Source organism: Desmodus rotundus, chromosome 1 (assembly GCF_022682495.2).
Source record: "Desmodus rotundus isolate HL8 chromosome 1, HLdesRot8A.1, whole genome shotgun sequence".
NCBI classification, from domain to species: domain Eukaryota; kingdom Metazoa; phylum Chordata; class Mammalia; order Chiroptera; family Phyllostomidae; genus Desmodus; species Desmodus rotundus.
Window position 1 is genome coordinate 135,203,045 of NC_071387.1, and position 9,020 is coordinate 135,212,064.

General features: G+C 41.4%; 1 pseudogene; it reads left to right on the plus strand.

Moving 5' to 3' along the window:
- The first annotated feature begins 4,659 nt into the window (after positions 1–4,659).
- Positions 4,660–8,611, plus strand: LOC112307192 (SUMO-conjugating enzyme UBC9-like; annotated as a pseudogene).
- The last annotated feature ends 409 nt before the right edge of the window (positions 8,612–9,020 follow it).

Here is a 9,020-nt window from a genome sequence, read left to right on the forward strand (position 1 = left end):
GATCTCCCTTACATAGTGTGGTTTTTAGAGAGCACACAGGCTAAGGCTTACACATGATCTGTGCTAGGTGCTCAGGATAACAGAGAAAAAATGCTTGCTCTTGAATCCCTTCATTCCAGTCATTATATTAAGATTTCAGAGGTGGAAACCTGTTTGGGAACAATCAGGGCAGTATTTAATTGAGTCATGTGTTAAAGGTAAGTTTTTTAACTCTAACACAATCATTAGGGTCGATGTGGACAAACAAGTCTCTACACCCCTCCCCTCTTCTCCACTAACCCATTCTTAACCCTCACTTACACATGAGGGAATTGAGACCTAAAGGCTGCACTTACTAGGGCCACGCAGTTGTCAGGTCTGGAATCTACATATTTTTAATTCCAAAGTCCACACACTAAAATAAGTCCTCCAATAGCTTCCTAATATGGTCAAAATCTGGCTTGGCATATAGGTATGCCTGTGTTACCCCGTTTTCCTTCCTCGTTCAGTAATCTTGGCCCACCCTGTGTGCCAGATGCTGTGCTGAGCATTGAGTCTTCCCTCGTGAGCTGAAGGTCTGAGCAAAGCAAGCAAGGCGCTTTGAATAAGGCCCAGACATTCTTATTCAGCTGAAGTCTAGTCAAGTGCACATCTAGGACATCTTTAAAGGGCAAAATATAATAAGGAAGCCTAAAGAACAATGAACATAAAATTGAACCCCCTTTTGGTTCAAAAAGCTTCAAGTGCTTTTTCTACAGATTGAGTCTCCTATTCCCAACTACATTCACCTCTGACTTGTATCTCACATATTGGACTCAATCTGATAACTTTAGATCCAACATTACATATAAGCACACATTGGTTATCATGATAACACAAAGTGGTTATTTGGATTTTAGCATCCAATTCCTAATTTTGTAGGCATAAGAACAAATTAGTATCTGCCTATAATCAAAAGAAGAAGACTTACTAAGATCCATCCAGCAATCTATAGGTTTCACTCTTGGAAAAGCTGTTCATTGAAGTCCATGCAATAGCAATGGATTGAAATCAGAAAAGTGCCACTTTGCAACTTTCCTAGAATTTTGTGTAAGCACTCTAAAAATTATTGCTTATGAAGCCACAGTGTGGTCTCTTAGACCAATGCCACCAAACAGAACATTCGATGTTCTAAGCGACCTCCTAACAAAACTAGACATGATATGACAACAAATACTGGTCAAGAGGCTCCCACAGGTCACCTCCAGGTCACTCCTCCACGAGAGCAGCATCCCACGATTTGGTCCAGTGCTGCTCCGAGGTGCACAAAGTGAACCAAAGCGAACTGCTGATGATTTCTTCAGGAATGAGTCCAAGCAATTTCCCTTCTTTCTTTTGTAATGTGTTGACACTAATTAGTACCTAATTCCTGGTGTGTGTTCAGGCTTCAGTGACAGACAGGAGGAGCAGTTTCTGAGCAGATTAGCACACAGCCTCGCCCGGCTCCAGGGGACAAAAGTACCTACAGTCTGGCTACTCCCAGGAGCAGGCCCTCATCAGGCTAGGTTACATTCCTCATTAGGCCCCAAAGATTTTCAAAAGAGAACAGGAAATGGTTCTACTAAACAGTAATACTCACTTTTCCTTAAGAAATTCAAGGTACTCTGGGTTATTCAAGATCTATGAAGAGAAAAAAGGTAATCATTTAATGACCAGGCACAGTGACTGAGCAAGTCAGTGTCAGAAGCAGGTCTGATTTCAGGACCCTCTGGCTTTATCTTATTTTAAATGTATGTCTTTCTTCATGCATCCCTGATCTCACATCTGCACAAGCAGTTTCTATGTTTGAATAAAAATGAGCTTTTTGAAGGATAGCTTCATAATATCAATCAGGTTATCTGTAGAATTAAAGCACAGGGGAGACTGAAACAGTAATATGTATATTTCATGTATATTATATCTTCATCTGCTAAAAAAAGTCATCTTGGTCAGAGGGCCGTGATATTCTGTGCCATTATGGAACTTCACTGGGAAATGTTACTAAAGGCCTCTGCATGCTCACATCCTGGCATGTTAGGATCTTCATTTACAAACCATGTTCGATTATTAGAAAGACAGAGCTGGAGAGTGAACAAACTAATAAATAGTGAACCTCAGGGATAGTACACAAAGTGTACTGTCAAAAAGTAAGTATGAATAATACACAGATCCTACACAGCAGTGAGCAGCCTGGAGAAGTAGAAATATACGCAGCAATGTGAATAGAACCTGAGAGAAACAAGAAAAAAACAACTGAGGTTTATAACCTAGTCCAGTTATGAAAATAAAAATACAAGAGCACAGAAGAACACGTTTCTCAATAACACATATAAAATTACATAAACAATTGGGACATTTTTGGAGGGAAGAATGGAAATAGGCATAAAAATGGCAATGAAATAAGATAAAGAAATAAAGAGAGGGGGTCTCCCAGGACCAGTAATTATAAAGAGCTGTGAGCCGAGAGATAGCATTAGCTCAATTCTGAACCAGAATTTAAAAAAAAAAAATTAAGTGTCATACTAATGTCTTAAGTAGCATAGACAGCTTAGAACTCCCAGTTCCCAATTTTAATCACATTCTGCTTTAGGATAATTGTGAGGCCGACTCCCAAGCACACATCACAAACAGTCCTCTTGCTCTATGTACTCAGGGTTATTATTGCTCATGAAATATTGTAAGTAGACACAGCGACTTTAGTGTAAGAACACTACCGAGAAATCTGCAGGGAAGAAGATCAGGACTCTGCGATCCGGAAAAGCACACACTGTCGTGAAGTACCAGAAGGGAATAAGAATTTAAGTACATATGATTTTCTTGCATTTCTTTCAGCCCTTTTAGTTTGTTACCATCTATTAGGAAAGTATTAGCTGAACTTGTTCCATATTCAGGCAAGGGCAATGTTACCCATTTACTTTCCAGCCAAGATACTTAGATTTACTGGTTAGAATAGACATATTAAAGAAACACAGCTATATTTTCAGCAAGACAATATCTCATCAAATATTCTTTTATCTTACCTTTAGCCCACACTCCACGGTGTGAGTGCCCATATTCCTGCATATCTATAATAATAGCCCAACATTATAATTAACTTGCCCATAGAAGGAAATAGTGATACTATTTGAGCAAGACTTCACAGAACTTATGCCAATAGAATGTGCTACAAATTAATTTTAAAGCAACTAATAGATATTTTAAGCACCATTTTCTGTTACGGCATTTTGTACATGCTTTGCATTAAAGTTTTAATACTTGGGAAGCTTTCCGACTTCACGAACTGAAACAAAACGCTTCTATGTACGTACTCGTGGAAACCTCCAGCTGGAAGCTCTTTTTCAAAGAAAAGCCTGAATATTGAAAATTCAGCAGATCTGGTTTTTAAATAGTTGAGCTTTTCAAGGGGATTGGCAATCTATCATAATGTATCATTAACTTCACTTTAAATGCACACACTTATGTTCTGGCTTAATGACACCATTATGATCTTTACTCCTCGTATGGTTATTCTGTGATCAGAATGTGAAAATACTGCAGAGATAAGTGACAAAGAGTTTAGTCGCCAATTAGTTGGGATTTTAAAGTTAATTGCCATTAGATTTTTAATACAACATAAAAAGGCGGCTGTTATCTGTCATTGTCAAAGAAATGTGGGCAGTATGGTTCACACAATTAAAGTAACTTCTAATTATAAGGGATTGGATTTGCTTTCTTTGTAATACATTTTGAATGGAATGAATCAAAGAACTCATCTACTTTTTAAATAAGTATCCTTTGACATGGGCCTTCTTATTGAATAACAGATAAGACACAGTTAGGATGCTGTGTGGACCAACCTGGTAACCTAAACAAAGTGAAAGATAGCCCTAGCATTACCTCCTCCCAGAAGTTGGAAGTTATTTTAGGGTGAATGGATAGAACTCTGGACCTTTTCCTTCCTGCTAATGCAATTTAGCATACACAAATTCTTTTTATTGAAATTACTGATTCATTCCTTTAAATTCTTATAAGGGAACCCTAATTGTGCAGCCAATCAAAAATATTATTCAGCACTCAAAATAGGTTGACCATTGTTCTAGTCTTTACAGATATGTTTCTCAAAGTGTGTCTCAAAATCAACTCAGTTACTGGAAGTACTGCAGATAAAGTGATGACTACTCTCTATCCCAGACCAACTAAATCAGAATCTCGGAGAGTAGAACCTAGGAATCTGAATTGTTAAAAGTACTCCCAGATTATTTTGGAAACCCCAACCAAAACTATATTCCCTGCTATGAAGACCTAATAAAAGATTTTTTTTAATTATGCAAATGCAGATAGGAAACAGCAAATGCAGACTTATGGTCAATAAAATCTGAGCAATGATTTGGGTCACTTGTGGGATAAGCCATTTAATTGACAATATCCTCTTTTCTCTTCTTCTTCAAACATGGCAAACCCTGAAACCTCATGCTGAATTGGTGGAATCATTAAGTGCTAGCACCTCTACAGTGACTAGAACCTTCTGCCAACTCACACTGGACATGTAGTGTGAGCAAAAAACAGGCCTTCATTATTTTAAGTCACCGGACTCCGGGGACTGTTGCTACTAGAGCATAACCAGTTTGTTCTGACTAGCGCGGGCACACCTTCCATCTTTTCCCCATAGGGCAGCTTTTTACTATGCACTCTTTACCTCAAAAGCAGGTAAGAGTGAAAGAGGAAATCTTATTTAAAAAAAAAAAAAAAGAAAGGACAACTCTAAGAACAGAAGAACTTACAAAGAACAATATATTATAAGTAATAACACTTAATGACTCTTTCCGTATGTTAGGCACTGTGCTTCCTGGTTTCCGTGTGCAGATCTACAGACTGAGCTTGCCACATAGAGGCAACAGCAAAAGCAGAGACCATAGACCACAGTGAGTTTGACCTGTTTGTGGAACAGAAATGTAGGTCAACACAACTAAAGAATGTTGAAGGGTAGGGGAGAGTGGTGAGGAATGAGGGGCAAGAGATAGAGTCAGGGAATTTGTTAGGATTCAGAAGCAGGCCTTGCAGGCCATGGGAAGAACTTTAGAATTTATTCTTGGTGCAGTGGGAGCCACTGGAAAGGTTTAAGCAAAAACCTACATGACATGATTTATATTTCCAAAATATCAGCCTGACTACTTGGGGGACAGTGGAGAGGAGCCCGAATAATCATTGGATGTCCTTGGGCTTAACTTTCATCTTTAGTTCATTTTATTTATACTTAATCTAGGTTTTATGAAAGTATTATTTCTCCAACATTGATATTAATAAAAAATGCTTGCCTTTGTGATGAAATCGCAACACTGCCTTTTGCCTCATTTAAGGCCTTATTATGTGACAGACACTGTGGTGCAAAGATAAGGAGACGATATATCACAACCTTGCAAGAAATCTCCCCAGGCTCCCCAGCCCCTACTTCCTAAGACCATTTCACCCTCTTTCCAATGGATCCTCCCTTTGTCTTCAGCTACCATCAATCCTCTTCATCTACGGACTCGGCTATAAATGCCTCAACTTCCTTGGTTCCTTGTCCCTCCATTCCTACTCCATGTTTAACATCATTGATCTGACCTTGACTTCAAATAGTTGTCCTTCTGAAACCATCCTAGAGACTTAGCCCTGCAAGACGTGAGTCTCTTTTTGTCACTGTCCATGAGGTGTACATGTGAGCAGTGGCAGCGGGGCTGGGAAGGGGATAGCAGTGAGGAGGGAAAGTACCTGGTGTAGAATAGGAGGAAACAATCAGCTACTCAAGTTAGACCGAGCTCAGCTGTGCTGTGGCTTCAGAGGAGCAAGAGGAAATTTAGTTTCCAGATTCTGTTCCATGTCAGTGAGTCACCTAACAGGCATGATTCTCCATAAAATGGGGAATTAGTTAGCATGGTTTAGTTAAATAACGCTGGTCCCGCAACCTGGTTTACATTTCCATTAGCATGGTATATTAACTGTAATTACATAAAGTACAAACTTTGCTGCTAGCTCTTCATTCCGCAAATCACTACATACATAACAGAGACCTATCCTGATCGATGACCAATCATGTCGCTTCTTTCAAAGCCTGTCAGTGACTGGTCACTGTATATCTGTTGCTCAGTTCATGCACAGACAGCACAGCATGTGATTATGTTGCCTCCTTGTCTCCTAGTGTTAAATCCACATGACATTTTGGTAAAATGGATAATTGAAAGAGGAATTAGCAAACAAAGGTGCAAATGCAACAAAGAAAAGTAATAAAGCTGGAAATAAAATTCAAATTAAACATTCATAGAGATATAAAAGCAAAAGCAGATGTGAGAATCTTGATATTGCCACTTTAGTGAGACAACGTGCATCAGAGTAGCTGAGAGGAGGCAAACTTATAGACAGAAATGAGGAAAGAGGTTGTGACAAACAGGATGAAGGTGTCCCAGAGGAAATGCTTAATGCTGGCAAAACACTTCACAATAAAGTCACTCTTAGAGACACTTCATGACACCAAAAGAGCCAAAGATCAGTGTTGGAAGCCCTCAGCAGATGTGCCCAGAAGAGGAGAGCGTGGAGGAAAGACTACCCGTTAGGTTTTATGGCTGTCCCAATAAAAAATCCCACAGCATGATGAACCTCATGAACTGGGAGTGCACCACTACAGAAAGAAAGGAACCCTTGGGAAGGAGGCTTGTTTGATCTATGGATTCTCTTGAAAGATGACTATCCATCTGTTGGGAACTGCCCTGCCTGGTTTCAGAAGCTATAACCCTCTGTGGCTAAGGCTCAGTCGGAGACCTTGGGACCATAAACCACTAAGGAGACAAAGCTTATCTCCCTGGCAGGTGTGCCACCTCTGCCCACTTTACTTTACCCTGCTTGGCCCTGAGCTTGACCAGTTAGCCAATGACAGGTTAGATTCCTCAAGGGAGGGGTGACCTAAGACAGGCATGGTCATGAAGAGGTCCACAGGGAAGGACTCGGGGGGGCTATAGAAAAAGGGGATGATGGATCCTCGCCCCTCGCCTTTAACATAGTCTGAGTCCTCATTCTGTCTGCAAGAAGTCTCCTAATCTCTTGGCTGCCTTACTTCCCCTGCCTGACTTAAGCCTGAAACAATGCTGGAGGTGGGTGCGGCCCTGTGCTGGAAAGGGTGGTTTCCCTGGGGCATCAGGCCTAAGAAAGAATGCACAAAATCCTGTGAAACCTGCTTTGCTAAGAATGCCCTCAGTTTTCTGATAAGGGTCCAGGCATGAAATGTGTTTGTTCCCCAAAGTTTTGTAGTCCTTTAGCTAACTGATCCTGACTCAGAATAAACCCTCAGAGTTCTTTGTTTGTTATCTATTCTTTGATCCTTACTGCCTGATAATGATTGATGAGCTTTACCTAAATTCCTGTGCAAATAAAAGCCCATTGAAGAACAGGCTCTTGGCCCTTCTCCTTTGAGAGATCAGCCACCTCTCCTCCCCAAGAAGATCATGTCTTGGTAGACTTATTCTCATCCATGGCGTCTGGGGTGGCCCTGCAGGCAGAGCCCCCCCCCCCCCCACATCCATACTCACCTCTGAAGTGCAAATTTGAACCACCATTATTTCACCCAAATGTGTACCCTTCAGGCACTGTGTGCCTGTCCATCCTTGAGGAAGACAAGGACTAGAGTCCAGACATCATGATTAAGCAGATCTTACTGGGAATATGGGAACTTCTAAATAAATGAAATATCCAAGATCAAGCTGAAGCAGAGGCCTACACAATTTACTGCCCAAACAGAGTAGAATATGTGTGGAAAGCAGGACCAATAAAATGGCATTGGTCTGATCAAGGTAGGATAAAGTATATAAAACAAAATGGAGTCACTCATGTCAACCAAGAGGGCTACCAGTCAGCCATGACACTTTGGTTCAAGAGGGAAACTACTTAAGTCATGCTAGATACATCTGACAAGAAGACACACCTAAGATATCTGCACACTTTATCAGAACAGCCATGTCTGCAGAGTGGAACCACCGTAGATAGGCTCCTGGGCAAATTCCCTCCTTGGCATCAAGGGTGCTATGACATTTATCAAAAGACCCAGAAGGGTGGAGCACACCACTTCCAAGATATGACTGAGGCAGGCTCCAGACCACTGCTGAGACAGCAACCAGAGTGCTGTTCCACACCACACTGATCTCTGTTGACATCGGCTACCGGAGGCCCTGCCCTGCTCAACTGAGGACTTCACCTGCCCGGCTGCTCACCTGGCTCCGGAGATCCTTCCTTGCAAGATGCTGACAACTCCCTTGCCCACCGTGCTGTCTCCTGGGCCTGCAGACTGAGACCCTGGGACTTAGCTTTGTTATTCTCCATCAATTGCTCTGTGTGTGTGTTGTATTTCTCTTAGACTGTTACAGTGTGAGTAGGATATTAATGTATGTTGGTGTTCTACTTTGAGTGAACCTGCATTCAATAAAAGATGAGTGAATCGCACAGTTACTGTACGTGACTCTCGTCTATTCCTTAGTGCCGGGCTGCTCAGCAGGCAGCTAACCGTGCAGTTGCCCAGCTGACTTATAGGAAAGACTGTATCATGAACATACGCTTCTGACAGTATGAAAAAAGGACTGGAGCGCAAGCCAAGAAGTTCGCACCCTCGTGAGCAGCAACTTGCAACAACATCAAAAGGAGGGGATTGTTTTGGCAAGAACTTGTTTACAACATTTGCAGATCTCCATACAATTTATGGCATTGCTCTACACAATTACTCGTCACCCAGGGGAGGCAGGCGGGCGCCATTTTCCATTTCCTCCACTGGTACACAGTTCTCCACTTGCTGAATTGTCCAGTTTTTCATACAAGGTCTCATCCTTCAGTCTTTTGTATTTTCGATTATTATGTAAAACTTGCTTTTACTTTAATATTGATGTCAGAATTTCAACTGCTGTAAAATTACAAACTTTGACACTTCTACCAGTCCCTGAGGAGCTAGTTCCCTTTGCCCGTGGGTGCAGGCATGCTTCCCACTGTCAGAGCTACGCGTGGCCTCCAGCTGGCTGAACGAAAAAGAA